This window comes from Meleagris gallopavo, chromosome 8 (assembly GCF_000146605.3).
Source record: "Meleagris gallopavo isolate NT-WF06-2002-E0010 breed Aviagen turkey brand Nicholas breeding stock chromosome 8, Turkey_5.1, whole genome shotgun sequence".
Classification (NCBI taxonomy): Eukaryota; Metazoa; Chordata; class Aves; order Galliformes; family Phasianidae; genus Meleagris; species Meleagris gallopavo.
This window is the reverse complement of record NC_015018.2, coordinates 11,960,122-11,986,362: the sequence shown is the minus strand read 5'-3', so window position 1 is coordinate 11,986,362 and position 26,241 is coordinate 11,960,122. Positions and strand designations below refer to the sequence as shown.

At 39.9% G+C, this 26,241-nt stretch overlaps 1 long non-coding RNA gene across 1 annotated transcript in view; it reads right to left on the bottom strand.

The window, feature by feature from the left end:
• Positions 1 to 23,593: 23,593 nt before the first annotated feature.
• LOC104911945 overlaps positions 23,594 to 26,241 on the bottom strand; it is a 10,193-nt gene continuing 7,545 nt past the window's right edge. The window contains exon 3 of the long non-coding RNA XR_794290.2: positions 23,594 to 25,560. This is a non-coding gene — a long non-coding RNA (uncharacterized LOC104911945). The remainder of the gene's footprint in view (positions 25,561 to 26,241) is intronic.

The window sequence follows — 26,241 nt, the reverse complement described above, 5'->3', positions numbered from 1 at the left end:
TCTTTTTTGTTAATTGAATTATCACTGTCATTTGATAAAACTTTTGAAGGAGAAATTCCTTTGTATAACACATAGCTTATAACTACAGAATAACTTAAATGTCCCCAAAAGAAGGGATTGCATTGTGTTTGAGTTGCAATCGCTAAAATGACAGGATTCACCTCTCAATCTTTTCTGTTTCCTGTGCCTTAGTTTCCCCACTGGCTGTATAGAAAGAAGATGCCTTCTTTCCTTTGTACTTTAACTATAATATTTAAAGAGGTGCATGTATTTACTATGTACTATCCAAATTTGCTTAAATTTGCTTGAATCCTCTAAAGGTGCCTGATGGGGAAGAAGAGGTGCTTGTCTCCAGTTTCTGTGATCCTGCTGACACTGGAGATACTTGCTGTGCAGGCTTTTTTCTCTCACCTTGTTTGGTATGACCAAGCTCTCTGTTCCAAGGGAGAGCCAAGAAGCTCCAGCCAGGCATGAGGACCTTCATGCATGAAAAGCAGTGAAGAGCATCCCTAAAGCATGCAATTCTTGTATATGATATAAGATAATGGATGGATACAAAGAACTGAAGGTAACAGAACAAAAAAGAGGACATACTTCCACAGCTTGGCAAAAGCAGTCTCCAAAGTAGCTGTATGGGTGGCACACCCATCTCTCCTCCACACAGCTGTCCTCAAACAGCTGTGGAAAAATAGTGCAAGGAGGACTAGTAGCCTGTTTGTCCTTTAGCTCATGGACACAGTGCCTTGTGAGCCCTGGAGGGCATCTGCTCATATCCAAGCTGTGAAAGCAGCTGCTGTGCCTGCCACATCACAGCTTCATAGACACACCAGTGCTTGCAGTACTGTCAAAATGCGCTTTAAAGCCCATTTCGGCAGCAAGCTCACTGGATTCTGTGCCAGGAAATGTTAATTACTGTGGTGCAGTGTTCTGTTTTCTGTGGTGCAATAACAATTAATTTACGCCATTTGGAAAAACACTTTTTTTATTAAAAATCAATAGAAGCAAATCAACACAGTGTAAAGCATACAATACCAAAATGAAAAGCTCTTGTTTTTATAGTTGGGCATCCTTAATAAAATTGCACTGTGGATTCAAGCAGTTTGTCTGTTGTAATCTAATGAGAAGCTGTCAAGCTTCTTTTAAGCATTCTGTAAATTACCATGCATGGGGGCAGCCATTTTTAGTCAAAGAATTCAATAATTAACCCCCAAGTTGTAAGTCAATATGATGATGGTGCAGGTGCCGCTGCATTTGTCTCTCTGCATTGCATCACCTATGCACCTGACAATCTGTGGGACTCATTTTGAATCAAGATGGAGGTTAATTTTTATTTATAGTTATAATTAGAAAAACACTAGCTCTAATGAAAACTGCTCCATCGCTGGAACATATCACCACAGAGTAAATTCCACAGCAATTTTTGCATTTTAATAGGTCAGAGAGTAACACAAATGAATTGCTTCTTCCTGGGGGAACTTGTTTATTCTTCAGAATTTAATGATTTACTGGAACACAGATCTCAAAGAAAAAAACACCCCACAGTTGTTTTTATACCATTGCCTCAACTGCACAAGGTGCTGCAGACCTTGAGAAGGCAGCTCACACCTGTAGTCATACAGCTCCTGAAGTTCCCCTGCACAAGGTTCTGGGGCTCACCTGCTAGCTCCTCAGCACGCTGCCACAAACAGGACAGGAGCTCAGGGACTTCTCCAGGATGATACAGCTCTACCATGGAAGTGCTCCCTCGGCCCACAGTGGGATACATCCAGCTGCTACAGTAAGGAATGCTTTGCCTTTAGGCACAAGCTCCTGTTCCCCTCCCCATGGCCCACTGCCATGGTCTGCGCATTTATGAGTGCAGCTACCGCAACTACAGCTGGTCTTCTCTGGCTCAACCAGAGCAGGAATAAATAGGACAATTTTAATCCAGTGGAAGCACTCATGGAAGCAGGCAGGGTCATATCATCATTTCCTTTCTCCAGGCAGGACTACCATGGGCTTGAGTCTGACTATTTTAACAGTGAATTGATTTTTTGTGTGAAATGATCTAGGTACAACAGTAGGTTTTTCAAAGCCATTTGGTGACTCATGACAGTGGGCTGGGAGGACAGGTGTCACCGAATAAAAAGGGTATGAAGTGAACTATATTTAAAAGGAATGCAGAGGTTGTACCAAACAGCTGGAAACTCCATTTGCTTTGGTACAGTTACGCTGGGAAAATAGAAACAATTACAAAAGAAGTCTTTGAAATACAAAGTTTCTCAAAACAGGATATTTGATTTGGATTGTATCTAGAAATTGTGAAAGCTTAGCAAAGTGTCACCAAGGTACTGCAAAGTATTTGTAATCTGTATAATCTTTAAATGCAACAGTATTCTCCTCTCCAGCAGGAGCGGTGATGTAACCACCAGTTTGTCATTGGGATGGCAGACACTAATGTTGCTCTTACATATAAAAAAAAGGCACAAGCTTAACTCACTCTTTATGCATGTGTAGTGGAAATGCTAAGTCACGGCCTGAAACAGTGACTGAACACCTGGTAGAAAGGCAGGGCCATCCCAGGGGATCTCGGGTGCATGGAATGCAGCTGAATGACCAGAAGGGGTGGAGCCAGGATCCACCCCTCCCCAGATCTCATTTAAGGATTGGCAGTGGCGGTGAGGGTATCTCTTTCTGGAAATTCCTGTCTACCTGAAGTCTTCCAAAGATAAGCAGCTCTTTTCTTTTGTTTCTGTATCTGTGGCATTTGGGCTTGTTCTCATTTGCTGTTGCCAAAGACTTTGCTGCTCTGCTATTATCATCCCATTATAGCATTACAGCATGGTATTGTGTATTTTCCTTTGTATATCCTGCCTACATGGCCTTTATTTTACTTCAAGTTTTGTTCTTTGTGTAGTAAAATACAACAGCTCCTTACTTTCTGATTTCTGATCCAACTATGACAAGCCCTGTAAATGTGGGATGATTATTAATGTTAATAAGCCTTTCAGACTCTTGAAATGAGGATCCTAAGCATATTTATATTGTATATTCATGTTGTTTGCATATATATTCACATAACTTTGGGCATGTTGGTAAGTTCCACTGAGGTAAAAAGCTTTAAGGCATGGATGACCACCAGCTATGAAAAATACTGAGGAACTTTCTTCCTTCACAAGGGTGATTGATTACTTCTGGAATAACTTCTCTCAGAAACTATCACTTGATCTCTATTTGAAGTGTATAGAAGTGAGCTGTATGTTTGTAGTATTCTCCTACTGCAGAATTTATGATTTTCAATAAGACTGTCATAGTTTCAAATAAAAACAGATGTTCTGCTGGGCATCCTCTAACAGAAAATCAATAGTAGGTGAACCATAAGTAGCCCTTCCCTCCTGAGAGGACTCCACTGTGACAGCTGTACAGAAGTACAAGTACAGCTGTACAAGTTCGCCATTAGACTAGGCTAGTAGAGATAACAATGAGACCTGAAAGTTTTATGATGGGCTTAACAAATTCCCACTGTTTGGCATACCTCAGGGTCTTTGCCTGGTGGCTTCGAGTTATTCTCCAGAGGAATTATGTGCTGCTTTCTATCTGCAGCCCAAGTAAGGCGCCTTTTAGTTATTAGCATGTACTTGTCCGAAGTATTTGGATGGGTACGTTGGGTAGAAATATAAGGGCAGAGGCTCAGAAAACACAAGGTAAGGTGTTACCTGTCTCGAAGAGATCAATATTTATCTTATCCTCAAAAAAGATGGCTAGGGAAAGAAATAGGAATGAAGCAATATTTTTATATTTTATTCAGAAGTCTACCTGGAAAGAGGAGTAAAAACTTTCTTTATTACAGGATATAATATTACAGGAACACCACAATTAAGGGTCCTTTGGAATAGGAGATGCTTTACAGTATTTAAATGTTTCGCTAACCCTCACACTCAGGTAACATACAAAACACACAAGAGGGATTTTCAGATGATACTCTTTTTTTTAGTAGATTTCAGATTACAGAGGGAAAGATCAGATACAAGCAGGCCCTATGGTTTTGATTGTGGTTAACCCAGTGGTTCTGGTTTGCTTTAAGTGGAAGCTGCAGAACAATGGCTTAAAAGGAGAAAAGGAAAACTGCCCCAGTGCTGAGGTCAGTCAGCTACTTCCTACATCCAGCTGTTTCGGTTTATTTTTTTAATTAAGTTTGGCTTAAATTAATGATGACAGTTCAAAGGGAACTTTTTCACCTATTTAGCTTATTTTATGTCTGAAATGGTCTTTTCTGTCCAACTGCATTCTGTTACAAGATTTGCAGTTAGGCTTCTAAAAGTTCCTGGTTTCTCCCCACTTTATTTTGTCATCTTTCTGCTCTGCTGTTGCCCTCTGCCCTTTCATGCCCTTTTAAGGGAGGGCTAAAGCTATTGCTGCTGCAGTATGGAAACAAAGTGCCTCCTAATTGATCGTTAATACCGCTGGAGTGTGGAGATGTTGGGAACTGCTAGATCAAACCATTTACTCCAGCTTCTGGCTCAGCTCTTCAGCTAGTATAAATCAGCTGTCCTTCCTGACTTCCTAACAACTCAGCAAGGGTTGTGCTGCTGAAATGTTGTTGGTGCAGGGTTCTGGTCTGCTGCTCTATGACAGCAGCAGGTCTTACAGGGCTGGCAAAATGAGAGTTTATCACAGAATGACTTAGATTGGAAGGGACCTTAAAGATCATTGAGCTCCAACCCCCCTGTTCTGGATAGGGCTGCCAGTTTGTCTGATCCTTTTGAATAGTATAGATATGCGGTTGTCTTTGCATTCCTGATGCTCTTTCTAAGCCAGCATAGTGCCAGCTTTTTTCAATGAACTTCATGCTTGCTGTAGAAAAGGAAAAAGTCACCTGCTCTGGGGGTTTTGGCTTCATTATCATAGAGATTACTTAAATTTGTCTAAGATATCAATTTAAGCCACCTCTCTGGGCTTGCCTGCTTCTCTTTGCAGACCAGACAATTTTTTCTTAGATGGGGAGACCTTGCCTTAGTGGTTAAAATAAGAGCTCATGACTCATAACCAAAATAACAAATGAAGAGCCGCTCCTTGTACCTTTCCACAGCTTGCTTGAAAAGCAGTAAGAATTGCACCATCACTCATAGCAGATATAAACATGATCACTATGGATGCAGCCCACTGTAAACAGTAAAACCTTACATGTTTCTTAAAGTGAAATGAATCCCACAGCCTTAGCAGTACTAAGCCTTGTGAAGCATAAAAAACTTCCTGGGGAATGATCTTTAACTGCAGCCTTAAGAGAAGGCTGCCAAAAATAAGCAGACTCTTAGTGTGCTGGGCATTAATAAGTTAGAATTAGGTTGTGTCTCATCTACTTCTCTCTTTCCAGTAAAAGTTAACTGCACTTAGTGAGAGGATAATGAGAAATCAGTCCCACACCCACACCTGCTATGAATTCCTGAGAGAAGTAGGGATGAGCGTGGAAAAACAATAGAGGATGCACTTCTTGGTGAGGTTTTTTTGGTTTTTGGTTTTTTTTTTTTTTACTTTTTTGAGCTACAGTTTCTTAACTGCAACTTGGTAATAGTTATAAATGTTTTACATTGCTTGATTATAAGGACTTTGTACGTTTTCTTTGCATTGAGTATTGTTATTGAAATGAATATATATTTGATGTAAAATCAAGTATTTTCTGTAGATATCAAGTGAAACCTCACTTAGAAATCTCTGGGTCAAATTCAGATAAGATAATATATAGCTGTGAAGGTATATTCATATAAAGCTGCCGTAAATTAGAATGAACAGCTAACTGGCACAACTTGCAATAATTTTGTGCTTTATCAGTGTACAGGTCAGACTCTAAAAGCAAAAGCAACTGAAAAAGGTCCTTGTCTCTGCACTCCTTTAAAAGTACTTAAAGTATCTAGTTTAGTTTGGTTCTCTCTCTGTTCTTCCTGCTTCATTATCAAGATGTTTAAAGTGGATTTTAAATGAAAATAGAAACATTTGAAGAACAATCACATTGCTTTCTTTCAAGCAACTCTGCAGGACCTATTTTACTGATGTATGCACAAATTCAGAATTAACTTCTGCTGACACTGAACTGCACTTTATGTTCCTCTGTGATGATAGTCTCTTCTTCATTTGGAAAAAAAAAAAAAATTATTTGGTTGTATTTCTGGTCTTTGTCCAAGGTGTTTATGACAAGACTCTAGCACCTTGTTGCTTATTTGGCCTTTGTTGGAGACACTACTTACGTTTAGGCTTTTCTTTTATTGGCAGCAGCCACTGTGTTCTAGGCTTAATCATCAGCAGCTGAAGAAATGAGAACAGGGTTGCCAAAGCAAAAGCCCCCTTGAAGATCCATTTAATTCACATCTGCATGTGCACTGTTTTCCTAGTATTAACCTTCAATTCAGCAAGGTCTTGGATACCTTGGAAACTCATTCTTGTGTTGTTTTTTTTTTTTTCCCACCTCTGACTTAAAACCATGTGTAAAATACTTGTACGGGAATGGTGATGTCAGCTGAGCAGTGTCACTTGCCTGGCTTATTTCAAAGTCAAGTTTTATGGAATTTATCAAATGGTTTTGCAGAGTTACAAACCTACACAAAATTCCTCCTGAAATAAACCATTGTGTTAGCCAAGTTCGGTGGATACAGAAGCATAACAAAATGAGTATTATATAACAAAATTTCTTTGGTACATAATATTCAGCCCTTAACATTGTAGATAGACGTTAGACACAGAGGAGAATTTGCAGGCTGGGACTCCTGGGCTCTGGAACAGTTAAAAAGCTATGGTTCCCTGATGCCTCTCCCACCTCTCTGGCAGCAGTTGCTGTAGAAATGGTGCAGAACAGGCAATTCGCTCTTGGGACATCACAGCTCACAGAACCATGTGTTAACTTCAACAGGCATTGATTTCAATTTATGTTAGCATGCTAGGCTGCAAGCTGCTGCAGGAGGGGTATCTGGTTCATGACTCCTGTCAGATTCAGAGAGCTGAGGTTATCACCTCAGCAGTAACCTCTTTGGCCACCAGAGCTGAATCCAATTCAGTCATGAATTGGTGTCTTTAAGTAATTCTCCTTTATAAAGGCCCAATGCAGTCATACTGATGACAATAAGAAAAGAAGTCCTGGATGAGATTATGATTGTTTCCTTAATATGAATTTAAAAAAAGCAGTTGAAAAGCTAAAACCAAGTTGACTCTGTTGGGGAATGGATTGGGCATTAACATATCACTTTCATATTTCAAAAATTCATGTGTTAACAATTTAATCCTCACAGCTAATTGATAGGAAAATAATTACCACCCCGAAAGACTGACCTACCTAAGATTACATTTTTAGTGAGAAAATTTATGCCTAAGGAAGAAATTGTATTAATATCTGCATGGACCTCTCCACTCAACATATGCTTAATCTTTTGTATGTCAGAGCTGTGGAGAGGCATCCAATCTACAAAGGAGGATATAAAATTTTGGTGAAAACTAAAGGCTATTGTAGATAAGCAGTCATCTCCAAAAGGCTGATGTTATTGTACTTTCTAATACAGACATATAAAAACATGTTGGAAAGGAAAAGTGTCGCTCCAGAAAATGTCTTTCACTTTTGGTCTTTGGGCATCCTTATATCCTCCTGGCCTCTTTAGCAAACAAGTGATGGTAAAGCAAGTTAACTGCTGCCTTATATTTCTGTGTCTGTCTGTCCATCTTGAGCTTTACCTCAGCTCATGGGGATACTTGCCCTGGTAATGATTACAGAATAAAACCTCTGGCAGCAAGATCCGGTGGGAGGAGGGAGTGGGCAACCCAATTGTCACGCAATGGATTCACCTTCCCCAGAGACAGCACAGCCTCATGTGGAGAGGAACAAAAGCCATTTGCAATCTGAGGTCACCAGCCTCCAGATAAGAGATGGCATTGGACAGTAAGGCTCAAGCAGGATGCTGGACAATGTTTTTAATGGGTTAAAGCCAGCTGTAGCAAAAAACTTTAAGGATTTATCTAGCTGCAGAAGTGGTACAGAGCAGGCACCTCAGAGGGACAGAGGGGAAAAATGAAAGATGTTGGGGAAAGCAAGCAGCCAGGGAGAAACCTCTGGAACATTCGGGCACACAGTCGGCTGCACTCATGCTTTATGTCACTGCAGAACATTAAAAGAGCACTTAAAAAGGTAATTAGCACCTTTTCATTGGACCAGAAATCAGAGGTGTAATTTACCAGAAGTCAGTGAACAATGTAAGAGATCTAATTTAATCACATTGCATAGCTTATCCGGGATGAAAAATGAGGAGCCTGGCTTGACTGAGTGGGTACGCCTCCAGCAAAGCCATCTCTGTTCCCCCGCAGGACAGTGCTGCTGCTTCTTGGTGAAACACAGCACGGGGTGCTTCTGCCTTTTTGAATCTTGCTGCACAGTTTTCATTTTTTCATAGCAGAGGGTCTGTGATGTGCAGAATTAAATGCCTGTCTAGAAGAGATGACAGTCAAAATTATGCATCATAATACAAGCAGTCTCTTCCGGTGCATCTGTGCAGGTGCTCCCAAATTCAGGAAGATGGGAGGAGACAGGGGGCTTTCTCTATGCCCTGTGCAGATAAAGATGAAGAATGGTCTCTAAGTATTCAGATTTCAGTTTTTATTTCAGACTGTTCTGTCTTTCCTTTAGAGTTAGGAATGGGTGATTCAGCTTATTTCTATTCTTCTCATCAAATGAAGAGTTCAGAAGATCAATTAAAAAAAATAAATCTACTAAAATTTAAGTGCCATATAAAGAAAGTAAGCTTTAACTCCATTATTTTTCAAACCAAAGCGTAAGTCAGGTTTCCTTTATTGGGATTTCTTAAATAAATATGTGATCCATGGGTGAGCACAATTGTAAAGTCAAGCTGTTACCTGATTAACAAACCTGCAGTACAGCAAATCATGTTCAACATTACACCACCTAATGAGGATTAAGCGTTGTTCCCTGAAGCACTATTGCTTTTCCAAGTTTTCTTCTAGCTCTTCATAGGTGTTTCTGGGTCAGCATGGAAAACTTGGAAGGCCTGGCCACAGTGACCAGAATTGAACCTTCTGATTATACTGGCCAGCTCTTGATAAACACTGACTAATACTTTCTATTGGCCCTTTTAAAGGTTTTCATAGTTTGAGAGAGGAGGCAGCTGACCCTGAGCTGCAGAGCAGCTCCCTCCATTGGTAGCTCCTGTGAGGCCAGCAGAATGTAACTTGCACAGAGGTGATGTGGCCTGTACTCAGCATGTCAAGAGGACAGCTTCTGTTGACTCCTACATCTGAGTGAATAGCCCAGACAAGTAATAATCAGTCCAAGCAAAGAAAATTTAAAAAGTGGTAGCCAAATTTAATCTTGAAAAAGTTCCAGTTTGCTTAAAAAAAATTCAACAGGCAGTAAGGGAGTCTTGACTGCAAGACATTTACTCATCTCCTGATTTATTGCTATGCTCCTAATTATTATATCTAATTATATATAGATTTTCCTAAGGACATTGGCAACATAAAATGTATGTTGAAATCTTATTCTGCTATTGTTGAGTTGGCTCCTGGGACATGAGGCATTAAATATTTGTATCAATGCTGATTTCAGTGTAAGTTGCTTAGCCACATTGTTAATCCGTATTGTTTCAAACTTCTCCTTGCTCATTAAATCTATCTTCTATACTCCCCAGGTGTAGAGAATATCTTTCCCATTCTCACATTTTCCTTGCACCAGATGTTTATTTTCCCAGCTGGCCTTATTTCTTTTATAATCTTTTAAAATTATTTTTTAATCTAGACTGTGACTGTTGATCATTCCAAGTTTCACTGTAAAACTGTGTCATGTGTTGCTTTTTCCTTTGTACTGCAGCCTGGCATCACTCTCTTGAACCCTTCCGTTCTTGGGTAGGATTTGTACTCCTCCTTAGTGGATGTGATCTATTGTCACCTATACTCTATTTCATCAATAAGTAATATCCTACAAGCCTCTTGAAAGATTTGGACCTAGAGGATGAGTCCACATTAAGTGAATTAGAATGTGAAGCCATGAGGAAAAGATACTTGGCTATAAAGAATGGGAGAGAGAGAACACTGTAATGGAATAATTCCTTTTCACTTTATCTGTGCATGGATAACAGAGGAAATTCTAACGCTGGCATGTTGTTTCAGAAGCTCTATTTAAAAAAAAAAAAAAAAAGAAGAGAGAAGGAATGATTAACTGTTAAAATGAATTGCTCTTACTTTAGGTTAAAAAAAGGAAAATATTCCCTAAATCATTGCATGTATTAATTTCTAACCCATGATCTTTTAAAGTAATCCCCTTAAAGCACCTCTGAAATGCTCCAAAAATCCCTGAGAGAGTTTCAACCAATTATACTACAAGTGTCTTCAAATAACCATTGTACAGTCATGTGGTAACTTGCAATGCAACTCCTGTTTCTTTGTCTCTTAATTATGCAATGATCCTGTACTGAACTTGATGACTATATTAAAATGTATAGCAAGCCAAACTGCTCGAATAGCCTTATCCAGTGAACAATGGAGTAAGCAGAAGCTGGGAGGCCGAAGCTGTGACTGATGTGACTGGATCTTCAACATAAGCCTTTTTAGGTGCTGAACAGATGGAATTTTTATCAAACATTACAGCTACAATTACATATAGGAAGGCAACACAGATGAGAAAAGCAAATGACACTACTATTGGTGTCCCTACTCTTGAGACATATGTAGAATAGAGGTAGAAACTATTATTAGAAATGCTAAATTTATTTTTGCTGCTTACACAAACCAGCTAGATCTTGCATGGCACAGTTCTTTCAAGTGAAAAGAATGAAAAGAGAGAGAAAAGTCTTGATTAACTTCAGATTGTTTAGTCTGTGCAGAAGTCTGAAGGAATTCCACTCTGTCCTCGGAAAGGCTGCTTTATTCTCCTTTTGAAAACATGGAACATTTCATTCCTAGAGGATTCTGGTGTTTTCTATTATTTCATCTTCATACTGAAATGACCTAAAGTTCAAATGTTCCATGATGGCCTCTAATTGATTTCCAGTCAAGATCTCTTATGTCATGCTTCTGAAAAATCTACTTATTGGTATGCTATTTTCTCTGTTTTTACTACTGTGTGGTTCTCCAGTTTTGCAGCACAAGGAGTAAGATGTATGTACACGCAAAAGCTGCCTGGGAGAAATGGGCAGCGGCCAAAGGCAGCGCAATGAGGCTGTGATCAGGAAGCATGAAGACAGAGATACAGTCAGGAAAATGTTAACAGTTCAACACAGAGAAAACAAAGCGATGAGAATTATAAATTTCAAGCATCTCTTTTCTCTTTTTCCATTGCAGAGCAGTCTGACCACAGGTCTGTTTGATATTTATGAAGTACAACACAGCTGCATACTGCAGAAAGGGAGAAAACAAAAGCCATGCTCACAGAAATTATGAAAACTGTCTGCTATGTGGTACCTCATGCTGATGTGCACTGTGAGCAATGGTGGCTTTGGATCTCCTCCACTAGGTCAAACCTTTCCTTGTGTCCAACTGGAATGCTTTCACCAGGTGCCTGAGCTGTGCATCAGACCCTTAGGTAGAGGTAACATATTCAGATAAAAAGGACTCCAGGGAGAAGGGTATTTTATTAAACCTTTCAGTTCTTCAATCTGAGAAAAACAATAATAACAACAAAAACTTCAATGTAATAAGAAATAGCTCAGGCTTTTGGAAAGATTTACTGGGGCAATGTCACCTTCTGGAAGTTCCATGTGTTATCTGTTAAAATGGATTCCAGCCGTTCTCTGTATTTTTTTGTCTAAACTTTCCAAAACTCACCTGCCCAAGCGTGAAGTTATGACCTGAACTGAGGAAATATAAATATGCTGTTATATTTTCCTAAGCTGCCAGCAAGAGTTTGTAAACGTAGTTTCCAGATCACACCCTTGAACAGAGAACACTGTGTCCTGCTCAGGAAAAAAAAAAAAAAGAAATACGTTGTCTTCTTCTTAACTGAAAATTTGGAAATGGGTATGGCTGGACTTCCAGAAAATATTTTAATCTTTTTAACCATAGCTCCTTTAATTTTCAGTATTATTATGGATTACCTCAGCTGCTACCTGACAGTAGCTATGAAAGCCTTCTAACAGGTCTGTTGCATGATTTCTGGAATAACAGCAAGCTAGCAGGAAGGAAGATGCATGGGGTAGGGCAAACCGCTGCCCTGCAGTTGGATGGGCAGTAGGATGGAGAAGACTGCCAGAAATTATCATGAAGGATGAGGAGAATTAGCATTCGGAATTTGTCATAGACCATAGCAACTTTATCCATGTTTTTTTGCGACAATTCATTTTTGCATAGCTCTCCCTTGCTACCAAGTAAAATTTTTGCATTAAGGTATTTCAGATGTGCTCAACATCAGCTCAACTGATATTTTTTTATGGATTTCCTCTGTATCAGGACAAGGTGAAGCACTTTCCTGCAAGCTCACACACTCGATGCTCCCCAAGTCCCTGTCAGAATAGATTTTAAAACCAGAAGCCTGCAGAGCAGAGACAGCCTGAAGAGGGGGGCATTTCATGCTCCATGAGCACTCCAGAAGAAGTTTCAGCAAAGTTTAGGCAGGCACCAGTTAATGATGCAGATATGCGGGAGATTCAGCATTGCTGGTTTCAGAGGAATGCGTTCCAGAAGGCAAAATGATATCAGCGTGAACAGGGATTTTTCCTGCTGTTGAGTCTTACAGAGAATGATAAGGTCAATACAGTCACCTTTCTTAGATGAAAACTTTTGATCCTAGAATGCGCATAGATAAAGCAGAGGGGCATTACCTAGATGCCCCTATGTCTGTAACACATGGGAACCTTGCACGTGTTAGTCAGAAATAAATAAGACAAAAACATTTACAGTGAGAAAAGGGCCATCTCTGAGGACTAGAAAATGATGTTCTTATTTGAGCACTAGCAAGAATGAAACTGGAGCATGAAAGTCTTGTTCGGAGGATTTTACTTTTGTCTGTACTGTTCCAGGGGCAACAGATCTCCAAGAAGGGGCAGCCTAAACTTTCCAAGATATTCTTCCTCACTGCTATTTCTCAACTATTTCTCAGCTAACCACAAAAGAAACAGTGCTTTGTGAAAGCTATGTCACAAGATTTTATTTTTTTTTCTGATGAAATGTTTTTCAGTGAAATAAGGTAAAATGTGACAGAAATGCAGTAGTAAAAGGCATATTTGGAAATTAAAGCCTGAAAACCATAATTCCAATTTTTTTTTAAAACAGTATTTGTTTTTTATGATGAAAAGAGAATCACCAACTGTTTTCCAAACTAGATCTGTTTCCTAATAATAATGTAGAAGAGTTTGTAGGACTCCTTAACACTGACATGAAAGCTGTCAGAGAAGAAAAACTATCTTGAAACCACAAAGTTACTTTTCTTATCAGACACCACCACACAGAGCCCGTTCAAGTTTTCTACTGTGAAGAATGAAGCTGACAGTTTCCACAGCTGTAGATATTCTGAGCAAGAAGTAAAGAGTTAGGCCTAAATCACAAAGGCAGCTGGAGATGAACCATGGTGTTTGATAGCATTTAAAGAAGCAAATGGTTCTGGTGAGTAACTCCCATGACTTGATTAGTTATTTGAAACATCTCCTGAGAACAGAATGTGCCATTCAGAAGTCAGTGATCCACTAATGCTTCTGCTATTGCCTTCCCGAATTTGGCTTAATTAGTTTGAAATATGGAAAATGAAGTATTCCAATATTAAATGTTTTCAGAAAACTGAACACTGTAACCGTAAGGGAGGAAGAAATAATTTTGAATATTGTCAGCATCCTGATTCACTCATCAGCGGGGAGGCAAAGAAGGCATTGGAAACCATGGTTATAAAGAAGAGAGCATCATCTGGAAGACCAAGACAGTGTGGTTTATTTTTGATGTGCCATTGCTTCTCACCATTTGGTAAAGATTGGAGCAGAGTTGGAAAATATGTATGATACAGTGTGGCAGTATGTATCAGGATGTCTCAGAATGTAGCATAATATGCGGAGTATAAACCAGAGAGCACCAGTTTGTTTGGTTGTTTTAAAATATGAAAGTAGCTCCAGTACCAGTGGGTATTTGCAAATAGTCAATCTTCCAGGCATTCAGAAGAGCTCTAGAGGATCTCAGCTTTAAAAAGTAACAGAAAAGGAACATATTCATTAATCATTACAGAGTCTATGACTGTGCAGGTAACACAGCAAGCTAAATGGCTATTTGCATGCCTGCAAGTGCAGTCAACATAATTTTAACCCTGGTAAGGTGCTAGAAGAGTGCAGACCTCTTTCTCTCTTCTGTGTTGGTTGTGCTTTCCTACTTTGCAAATAACAGTGGCTCCGAAGGTTTTGTAGCAAAGGTTTTTGAAATGTATTCAGAGAGAAGCTGAAGTTGTAATTGAGTTTAGAAGAGAAAAAATGCTGTCCTTCTCAAAATAGACTGTGAGTGTGCAGGCCTAGTGAGGACCCAGAAGACCTGCAGGACATACTGGGACAGTCTCTGTGCATGAGAAGGGAGAGTCTCTGGAGAAGGGTAAAATACACGTGCTGCAGGAGCTGGGGCTGGCTCCTACCAGCTCTGCCACCGTCCCCTCTGTCGCCAAGCAAGCACAAGCTATTTTCTGAGTAGCCATTGCTCCATCCCCAGTGATGGGAGGCAGATCACAGCCACGAACACAGAGCTGGCTGTTGCTGCTGCTTCACAGGCTCTCGGCTAACACAATGGAAGGGAAACAATCTATCTCCAAGCTATTTGATGCTATTGTTCTGTTTATGCGTATTGTTAATGTTTTAAAAAGGAAAAGTAGAACATGCTGATTTTTATCTATGTGTCTGTTGTGAAAGGCAGAAGAAGTCATAAGAGCTGTTAGGAACTGTGATAGAATGGATGAAAGGGTGTATCAGAAATTGAAACTCTAAAGCTTCTTTTTTTGTAAGCAAGATATACAACTTTCCATAAAAAGGCATTTTGGGGTTGTGGGAGGATTGGTAAACAAAGACTGAAAACTGATACCTTCCTCAAAGTACTCCACACATATATATATATATATATATATATTTTCCCTCCAGCTTTAGAAAGAAAGGTTTAGAATTGATCAGAAAAGGATAATTCTAGAAAATATACAGATACTTAGATCTAGAATTTATTTTCTATACTTTTATTTATCCTTCTCCTAAAATCATTAAGAGTTTCAAAGGGCTTTGAAATACATCTGTATTTCTAACAACTATATTCAAAATATCAAAACAAAGTATTACGAATTAATGTTGTAAGATAAAAGTTACACAGGGTTGATTGCATCCCCCATTCTCTCCCTCAGCTGTCCTGACCTGCTCTGTCCTGCCTTGCTAAGGGGCTGTTCTCGTTCTTCTCACAGTGTGCCCATGCCTTAGCAAATTCCACTTGGCCAGTGCCAACAAGGGTGAATGCCCGTACACTGCACCAGTTGTTGCTGAGGCACAGGGAAAGTTTGTTACAAAACCATTTTTGTTACCATGCAAGATTTGTCATGCCAGCATAAACCTTTGTGTGGAGAACTTTATCTATGCTTAGCATGATAATGGTAAAGCAGACATAAGTAAATTAACCGGTACAAGACAAATGTCAGTGAAGTTAGTTTAAGAAATTTAAGCCAATACAAAATGAAACATGTTCCCTTAGGAATTGCTTGCTGTAGGTGTTTGTGTAGCAGATTTGCATCTTAATTTTAAAACCAAACCTACGTAAATGTTACTTCCTATTTGGTTTTCCCTTTGTTTTGCCACGGGCTTCAGCAAGCAGCAGAGCAGTCCCAGGGGCCAGATGTGGAGCTGCAGTTGCTAATCTCTCTCCCAGCTGTGAGCAGCAGCTGTGAAGTGGCCAGTAGCCAGCTGGCCATGCACATCCCTCTTGTAGGGAGTAGCACTGTGAGGAGTGTGGTGCTACACTGACCTACAGAGCAACAGGGTGCTGGTGGCCCTGAGGCCTGTGTGGAGGTCTGGCAGGCTTAGAACCTCACCAGAGACCCCAGTGCAGTGCCAAAACAATCTTGCTCAGATGCCTGCTGGTCTCCTGGGCAGTAACAGGGAGAGCAGCTGAGATGTCCCTGTGCTTACAGCTGTCCTGCAGAGACTGTAATTTTGAGCAGAGTTGTTGGTGCCAGGGGAAGTTAGGACTGTGCATCGTTACCTCAACTGACTCACCTCTTGATATCTTCTGCACATATGTTGATTTATCTGCCAGGAAACAGAGAAACCTGGTAACTCTCAGTGGGATCCATTATGATAATAACAAAAGATATAAATCAGATGAATTTTGTTTGACTTGCAAGGAAGGGGTTGTGGTTTTACCATAAAGGTTTATTCAAGCTGAAGCATTCTTAAAGATTACTATGCCATGCAAGGTTTCACTTTATTTATGGACATATACTAAAAGGGTAGAAATAAAGCTGCACCGCAGATTTGCTCCTCTGTGTGAGTGTTCAGCTGTAATAGAAGTAAAACAGAGCAACTTTGGAAGCCCAAAGGAGAAGGATATGGAAGGAATAATCTTCTATAAGCTCATGCCTGTAAACACTGTCAGGTGCCTCTCTGTTTCCCCTTAAACCTCTCACGTACGCCAAACAGAAAATTTGGGAAGTACAGTGATTCAAATTCTTCCCTCTAGCCCTCCCACCTGCTGCAGGTCTTGCTTCATCCTCTACTTTTCGTAGCCCCACATCCTAACAGCCCCCAGGCTGTTGCTCCCTGTTGTACTGCCTGACCATGCACTCACACACATGGCAGCCAGCTCCAGAAGCCAGCCTCAGTCTGGACACAGTGTGCATGCGTCCACTGCCCAGCACCCCACACCACAGACTATCAGAGACAATCCACAGAGCAGCTAACTGACAGCACTTGATTCATGTTTTGTTCTGTTTTTTTTTTTCTTTCTGTACAAAACATCATGTTCCAGCTCCCATGTTTGCTCTCCATGTCTCTGCAAGAATAAAGTTCCTCTTCATTTCAATCAGTGATCTGAAATGCTGAATGGTCCAGAAAATCCCTCACCCCCTGTGAGATGGCCACCACTGTTATATTGTTCCTGAGAGGCCGACCTCTTGTAGTGTCAGTTAAAAAGAGAAAAAATCATCCCCTGTGTATAATGGTGTCATAAGGAATCCTCCTTTGATGCACTTGTTTTTTTTTTTGAGTTAAGAGTTTTCTGCTCAGAGCTGTGCTATTTAATATTTTCCTGTTTATCAATAGCAGCAGTGTCAAGTTAGGTGAAGTCCTATTAGCTGCCTTTACTTGTCCAGAAGTAAGAGAAGTGACAAAATTTGGTGCACTACAGTACAGAATTCACCTCTCCAGCTATGCAAAGGTCTTGAACTACTTGAGACCTAGACATGATGGGATTTACTTCCCATTTTACTTCATTCATAAAACATGATATGCTGAAATAGGTCTGACCTTATGGTCTCTTTGCCAGCGCCATATCTCATTTCTTCTGGTTGTCTTCTGCCAGATAGATCAATGAAGCTGTCAGTGCTACCTTGGGTGGCAGATAGGGTCCCTTCCTTCAGAACTACCAATCCTATCCTTCCTTTCAGATTGGATATTAGGAAAAATCTATTCTCAGAAAGGTGAGGTATCAGAAGAGACTGCTTAAGGAGGTGGTAGAATCACTGTCCCTGGAGGTGTTCAAAAACTGTGTAGATGAGGGCACTGAGGGACATGGTTTAGGGGGAATTGTGGCAATGGGTTAGATTGGATGATCTTAGTAGTCTTTTTCAACCTTAACGATTCTATGATTCTCTGATCAGACATGCTTGTAACAGCTGCTTCTTGCTCTGCCAAAAAAGCTGAGGGTGAGAGAGGGTCGGGAAGCCTCCAGAAGCCCCAGCCATGGGCAGGCTGCACAGGCAATGAGAACAGGAGCACTCTGTGCTAGCTGGAATTTCCTTTCTCAGAGCTGCAGCTGGCACTCTGGGCCTCCCAAGGACGAGCGCAATGAAGTCCTTTTTCCAGACTAAATAACCATGCTAATATAAGCAGCTCTCTCAGAGGCTTGAAGATTTTTAACAAGATTCTTTTGATTCAAGTCAAGCAGGTCTCTTCCCCCGAGTTCTTCCAGAAGCACAGAAAGGCCTGTGGGACTTCCTGAGAGCAGTAACAGAAGAGGCTGCTATTCCTATCCCTTCCCTGGCCTCTTCACAAACATCTTCCCCATTTTCTATGGGTTTAGATGAACCTTCCTGAAAGCTCTTCAGTTTGAATTAAAGTCTAACTTGTCTCCATATGTTGAAGGTACTGTCTTATGGATTTGAGCAAGTTCTGGATCAAGCTTCACGCATTTTAAATGTCCAGTTCTTTACCAAGGAGCTGAATTTAGTCTTCTTCCCAGTCTATCAAGATATCCTTACAAAACATTGGCCAAAGCAAGAACATTTTGAGGAATTGCAGTTCTATTAAAGGAAATAAACTTCCAATAAACAGCATTTGTAGATGATCCATTTCAGTTTTGACCTGAGTGACATCGCTCCAGGATCTTCCTCTGCAACCATTACATTAACTATCACCCCTCTAGCTGGTAAAACCTTTGAGATGCCTCTCCTCATCTCTTCCAGAAACATCTACTGGCACAGCACTCAGACTGCAGCAGAGGGACATTTCTGACTGAGCCGATGCAAGATATGCCCTTCCTTAGGCAAGCTGCAAAGCAAAGGCAATGGCTGCTGTAGTTACTAATTCAGCAAGCTATCTGTTTCTAGCAAAGTATTTACAAAGTCTTCAAATGCTGAGTTTTTTTCACACCTCTATTGATATTGCTGTTATGCATCTGCTGCATTGCAGTAAAAGGTAAAGCAATTATCATATATTGTTTATCTTTCTGTTTGGGAGAACTGTGAAGCTCTATTGAATGGTAATCTAATTTGTTAAACGTGTCTTCCATGAAACCTCAAAAAGCTCTTTTAATACCTAGAATTTCTGGTAATTCTTTAAATCAATAATGTTTAGCAGTTTTCCTTGCCTCCTTTTACGTTTACTTCTGCAGTATAATGAAGAGGACAATCTGAACTAACTACTATCTGATATCATCATAACAAAAAATACGGATGTATACCGTACAGAACCCTTTTCATTCCCTACTCTCATTTGATGCTAAGTAGCATTTCTGTGTGTTTTGAGTGGTGTTAGTGCTGATACTTGGTTTTGGAAGATGAATGCTCAGCCATACACAGGATTCAATTAACATTCTTTTATGACTGCATCCATATTTTTCTTAACGAGCACACTCCTTGGTGAGAGGGAATATTTACCTCATGGCATTAAATCCACAGTTATCTACCACAGTCATTAATGATCATATAGCAAATGGTCACCCCAACACTCTGGCTACATTCCAGTTTTAAGTAATTATATTCTGCCTCTCTTAATTTCCTTTTGAAAGTAATTGGACTTGATAGCAGTTTCCACTTGCTATCCTAAACTGCTCTGCAGGCTGACCACATCTCAAAGCTTAAGGATGTAATCACACTTTCCAATAGAGGAAATGTTGGTAGATGATCTCTCTTCTTGTCCCATCTTTTTATCACATAAAAATCCATTAATTAACATAATACCAAGAGAAGACATCTACCAAGTTCAACTATGTATGCATGGTACACTATACCATCTGCATAGTGCTAGCTGTCTAGAGACATAAGCCAGGAGTTTAAATGTTCTCAGAAACTGATGAACTTGTTGATTTTAGGAAGCTGATGATAGGAATTGCTGTGTGTTTTTTTGTGCCTCTGCTTTTGTCTGCATTAACAACCACTTAAGCATAGGAGGAGCAGATGAGTACAACAATGCAATGAGCTGTGAGGGCTCTACATCCAGAGAGTATAAAGTTTACTTTAAATTCTATTTAGTTTGACTAGACTGGACAACCTAAATGTATGTGGTTTAAATGTTTCCTAAGGACTGCTTTTGTCACTGCAAGGAGGGTTAGCACAACTAAAGCACCTCAGAAGCAGAGGTTCTGGTTTAGTTTCCTCCAAGAAGAAAATGATTCATCTGCACGAAAACTGCAAATCAAACCAGGCAAAGATAAATGCGAATGATGAGATTTGTTGTCTATCTGCTCTACTGCTCTGAACATTTGTGTGTTTGAGATCCACTGTACACTGAAGTGGATAGTCATCTATGCAAGGACTGCTAAGGGACAACAGAGCTTAACAGAGGGCTTGTTCTGATCAATAGTGGGACCAGGAAATTGTAATAAAGTTCCTATCTGACTCCTGATTTATAAAAGGAGGCTTTTGGACAGGAGACTTAAAGAGACAAACATGCTTCAGTAGCCCAGTGGGGGTGCAGTCTTCAGGAAAAAGATTCTCCAGCCCTAAGGAAACTGTTCCAGATGGCAAACACTGTAACAAAAAGAGCACACAGAGTTTATTTGATATATGCGGGTTTATTTTAGAGTTGTTCCAGGGAGACCAAGCAAAGAAGCAGTGTTGCTGCCCATTTATACTGCAGAGCACTCAGATGTAAAAGCTCTTAGTCCAGCAGGAGTCACAGCAGCTGCAGCAGCAGGCGGGGTCTCCAGAGCCAGCTTGGAGGACACCTCAACACCACAAGGTTACATTAAAGTAATCTGCAGAATCTTCAGCATCAGCAGAAAGCAATGGGAAACATTTTCTTTCATTCCTGATTTAGTCAGACTCCAGATCTGGAACATTTTTTAAGGGATTTAAGCCTAAAATAATTGTAAAAATGCTTAATTGTAGCAAACGTTTGCCAGAAAGGAATTGAATACTGGAAGATGTAAAAGAGAGAGGGTTAACACTTCAATTTGTGTGTGTGTGTGTGTGTGTGTGTGTCTGTGAAGTTAATACTGTGAAAAGCATGGAATTATCTACAGGTTTTTTTTTTGCTTTGCTTTTAATGAAAAGTAAATGTGTCTATGCAGAGAGATTGTTCCAGTTTGGAACAGGAAATTCTCTGTATGCACCATATATCCCAGCAACTTATTGCATGATGGGGAAGTCAGCCTCTCTGAAAATGAGTATGTTAGAGCTAGCAGTAAACAAATGTGAGTTGTCCTAAAATGAGCATTAATCTGGAAGGAAAAAGGTCAGTAGATGGAGCCTTTAGAACCATGTTGTAAAAACATGTTAGGGAAGTATAGGGTCAAGGTCCTGTGAAATACATCGTTTAGCACTTGCTACTCTCAAGCCTAGCCACCTTCTTTCACCGCACCATTTATATTTACTCACCTTTTTGTGCCATTTGATCTTTGCTGGAGACTTACAGTTTTCAGTTCACTTCAGTAACTTTAAGTGCAAACAGCACATGATCCCCACCAGAAGTGGTCAGGAAAATGACAGGTAGCAGGGGGCCCAAGGTCAGGAATCACCTAAGATATCCAAGAGGCCAGGGAAGATTAAAACTCCTTCAAACATTGTCTTCTCTGTATTCATATGGTGCCCCACACTGAGGACTGTGAGAGTGGGTGCAGTTTTTCTGTGTTTAGCATAACATGGAAATGATCAGCTGCTCTGTACTACCACACAGGAAACACCCCCTGTTTATGGGGTCACTGGAGGGAACACCCAAAGTGTTCTCTGTGCTGGAGACATCCAATGACCCAGACTTCCTCAGAATGGAGAATCCACATCCCCAGCTAGGGAAATGCTTCTTAATGTTCCCCAGGAGAAATAAAACTGCTGCTTGGAAAAAAAAAAAGAAAGAAAAAATAAAGCCGTAGCTGTAATGTAGTACCAAAGAAAGACAACAAAGGAATCTGTACTACCATGAAAATCCTGTGTCCTGTAGCAGAGGACTTACTGAATAAAACTTTCCTATGGCTATAGGTAGCGACTGTGTTTTGTGTTATAGGAAATAAAGCAAAGAAAAAAAGAACTGTTAAATGGAAGAAAAAATCCCAGAAAACCGGTGATGTTTAATTTAGAGGTTGTGAGCAGGACACTCTTTTGGAGTGTCTTAGATAGTGTAATGCCAGCTGGACCAGCTGAGTTCCCTGACCCGAACACAGCTACTCTGAAAGAGGGGCAAAGGCAAGGTACTCCGTGTGATATGAAGCAACCTGTTCCTTAACTCCAGAAAGACAAATGAGGAGTAACTATATGATGAAATTGTGCTACGTCTGCCTGTCTTTTGTCCCAAAGTCCATTCCCATTACTCCATCACTGTTAGAAAACAGAAGACTAGATGCCAGTAGCATAAAAAAATACATGCCTCACCTCACACAGGGCTTCCAGAACCCTGGGAAGTGGTTGCAGTACTTATTAAGGACCCTTAAGCAGTCCTGGGGGATGTGCTTACCTACGGACAGAGGCATAAACCAGCAGACATGCCACCACCCTTATTGTCATTTAAGCTGTAAGAGTGAGGACTCAAGGTCAGCCCCTGTAGTACTCAGCTATAATTCCCAGTCAATGAGAATTGTCCCTGTTAAACTGAGTGCAGCTGCTCTAATATTTGAAACTCTACTTAAAAATAAATATTGATATGGCTTAAAGGGATTAACTAAGATGACTGGATTTTTGTTAAAATTTTCCAGATAAAAAAGAACCTTTTACAAAGTATTCATAGTGTTTTGAGATGTTATTTCCTGTGATAAAATGGAAAAGGGGGGAAAATTGCTATAATAATATATGGAAATTCTCATGTTCCTAAAAATTACACTTCAAGTAGCTCTGTGTGTGAGTTATTAGTGCACAGTAGATGTCACACCAGTGTCAAAAAGGTAAATAGATCCAATTTTCTAAATCTGTATAGTTTAATGCTAGTGACATGAAGTTGCCAGTCCTCAATTTTAATTGCTCAGCTACTTCTATTAATGCTAAATGCAGATTATTTACTTTGCTTCTCTGCATCAGTCATCCCATCTTTAAAATGGGAGCAATCTCTGTAGCAGCTACAGAAGAGTTTGGAGGGGGTCAGTGAACCCACTCCTTGCTGTAGCTTTCCACACTACAGCTGCAGCCTTCCCTTTGTCCACTGCTATCAGCATGGCAGCAAAAGGCAGCCTCAGCAGGCAGTGGGATGGCTGCCATGGAATGGGTTGGGTACTCTGGCAGTTTCCTAGCACTCAGACCAAACTGGGTTGAAGCTGGGGCACAACTGGCTCTGCTGGATCAGAGCACAAACTGCAGAATGGCCTGGCTGCTCAGGGCTGGAGAGGTGCTTAGGCTACTAGAGAATGAAAGCAGAGACAATCTTAGATGACTATCGATGTTACAAAAGTCTTTGAAATCAAAAGAACTTCAAAAAAGCTTCCAGCTTTCTCTCCGTAAAAATCCTTGAATTCAATCTTTGGCTTAGTAAACTGCTTCTTTTAGCAAAGTAAATTCAAAAATGCCGCAGTGATGAACAATGTAATAAAGAAAGCCATCATATTATTCTTGAATGAGGTTTAATAAAAATCAAATAAAAGCAATTATATGAATTTTCAAGAGGATCACCTTTTCCTTCCCTGAGGTATGAAGCAGAATGAATTCAGGAAATCGTTCGAATCAGAAACTTGAGCTGCACAACATAGCCAGTGTTTGCTGTACAAAGACAAACAGACATCTTTTCCCAGGCTAGCAGTCTGCTTGCTGGGGCTGGCAGAGTGGAAATTCCACCTGTGGGCAAAGGAGGGTAATTAAAGAGGCATAAGAATTTCTTTGTAGTAGTGCTGGCTCTTCGGCTCCAGAGGAACCTTCATCTTTTCAAGTATTCATGCTCTTCTTTATTTATACAAGAAGAAATTGGACACAGTGAAACACTCAGAGCTGCCACAGATCTCTGTAAGCAAGTATATGTGAATTGATAGCCATTAACATGTACCACATGCTCCTTTGCTCTCAGAGGGCCAGGTTTACCTTTTTCCTCTAACTTATGCAGTCATTTAGGTTAATAGAGAGCATTTGCAAAGCACTACCAAGTAGGACCAATCCTGAAATATTTGTCTTTACACTTTCCAGTTGGAAAGTTAAGTGAAATCTAAAATTTATTGTGAGATTATGTTGTTTTCAATGCCATTTTAAAAAGCAGAGAGCAGAAATGCATTATATCAATATTCTTGTTTACTCTGAAAAGAGGAAAACATTTCGTGCTGACTTTCATTTCAGTTGCTTTTGTTTTCAATACAGTGGTAAAGTAAGTATTGCAATATTGGTGCTACTATTTAAAATGTTGATGACAAGCATGGTTACACAATTTTTTTACAAGATATCTACAGTGTGTCCACTTTCTCAGATTCAGAATGAAAACAAATTCTGAAGTAAAAATCTTACTGTTAGATTAAAATATATAGCTGGGTTAGACACTGCTTGGAAGTCAGAGGCAGAGGAACTCCATTGCCTTCAAAAGAGAAACTTCTGCTTCCTGCCGTGTTCCAGGAGAGCAGAGGTATGTTCTCTGTATTATAAAGCACTGGTAGACAGTAACTAAATATTTGAAAGGAGCAGATTTTATTCTACTTGACTGGTATTTATAAAATGCTTTGATACCTGCAAAAGGAGGACAGCTAAAGTTGGATGGAAGAAGTTGGATGGAAGCCAGACACTGTAACCAGGTGCCATATTTTCACTGTGAATGTACCACAGCCTTGTACTCTTGGTCAAATCATTTATGGTATGAATCAGTCTTACAGGCTTTGCTCCTTACATATCTCATGTAATCACTTCTTTGAGCCAGATTCTTGCTCTGCAATCTAAATCTCCGTGGCTGATCTTCAGCAGCCCATCAATTAGTAAAGTGGACACTGACTTAAATGTAACAACAGTTTTGACTCTAGTCAAAACAATGTAAACTGAAAAACATAGCAAGTCCAAAATAACACCCAATGAGGCAGAAAAATAGGGAGAAAAAAGTCTCTGATCCTAATCTTGCAACAAATTGTATGCAAATATTGCCTTGGGGAAACTTTTGGGCTGTGAGATTTTTCCTGTTAAATATTTTGTAGGATTTGGGCCTTAACTTCATGTCACAGAAGCAGAGAGTAACAGTGGAGAGAGATTTAAATCTGTACCTACTGATGCCATATAAGATTCATTGTTCAGCTCCCCTGAAAAGAAAAGCAACAGGCTTCTTGTTATCTATCTTTCATAATACTTGGAATATAAGTGCTGTTGTGCCAGACTGCCAGTTATTTGGCACACGTTACCTCCAGAGAAATGGGTAAGAACTAAGAAAGCAGAAAAGAGGAAAAATAATCTCACTATAGGTGTCTCAAATATTTTGTGAGGTACATGCATTCCACTCTGGCAAGTTGTGTCTTTCACGTACATATAAAAAAGCAGAATGATTGATCATATATTTGAGAGTCACTGCCAACTACAATTTCCTCCAGATCAATTCAAAACAAGATAGGATACGTGTTTAATATCAGGTAAAAGGAGCTTTTTATTACTATTATTATTATTATTTATTTATTTATTTATTTTTGCTCATTTGCTTTTTTTTCAACTTTATCTTTGGAAAGGCTGGTTCTGGTTTTCTCTTCCCCACTCTGCAGAGCCTCTGGTCATTGAGAAGTGACTCCGAACAATCATCAAAGACAACAACTTTGAGTAGAGGATAGGTGCATTAGCAGAGTTTGCCTATAGTTTTCTTTTACCTGTGAAAATGACAAAACACACAGCAGCATGAGAATGAGTACTTTCCCCCCGCTTAGAAAAGGTGCCTTTTGATTTCAGGACTTTGATAGGCTACCCTGTAATTCCTGATCTAACCTTCTACTCCTATCAAGGCAGTATAGGATGCAATGTTTCAGGTGTCATTGCTAACCTCTGCATTCCCCACAAGACTATAGAGTCTGGAGAGAAATAATTCTGAAAGTCTCCATTGAGTTTTATGCAGTATTTAAACAAACGCCCATAACACTAGCCCTATAACATACGTCATACATCCTTTCACCTGGGTTTGGGATTTTTCTAGGTTTTTAAAGTTGAAGTCTAGGTAGTACTTAGAGCTCTTAAAGGTAATTCTACATGTTGGGACTCTTTGTGCTCTAGCTACCACATAGGATCTAAATGCCGCATGCCAGCTGCCCTGCCAAAAGAAAAGAAATCCAGAAAGGAAATATGGAAAAGTGGGATTGATATAAAGAATTTCATCAAATGTCAGGAAACCCTTAATTCAGGACAAACTTGCTATATGTCCTCTGTTTTGTTTAAAACAAAGCACTGACAAAAAAATGTAGACTTGTACAATAACAGGAAATCAAATGGATGCTATTCCAGCATGTATACTGGAAAATGCATGTGTATAGAAATAAAAGAAAACCCTTTGGCTAAAA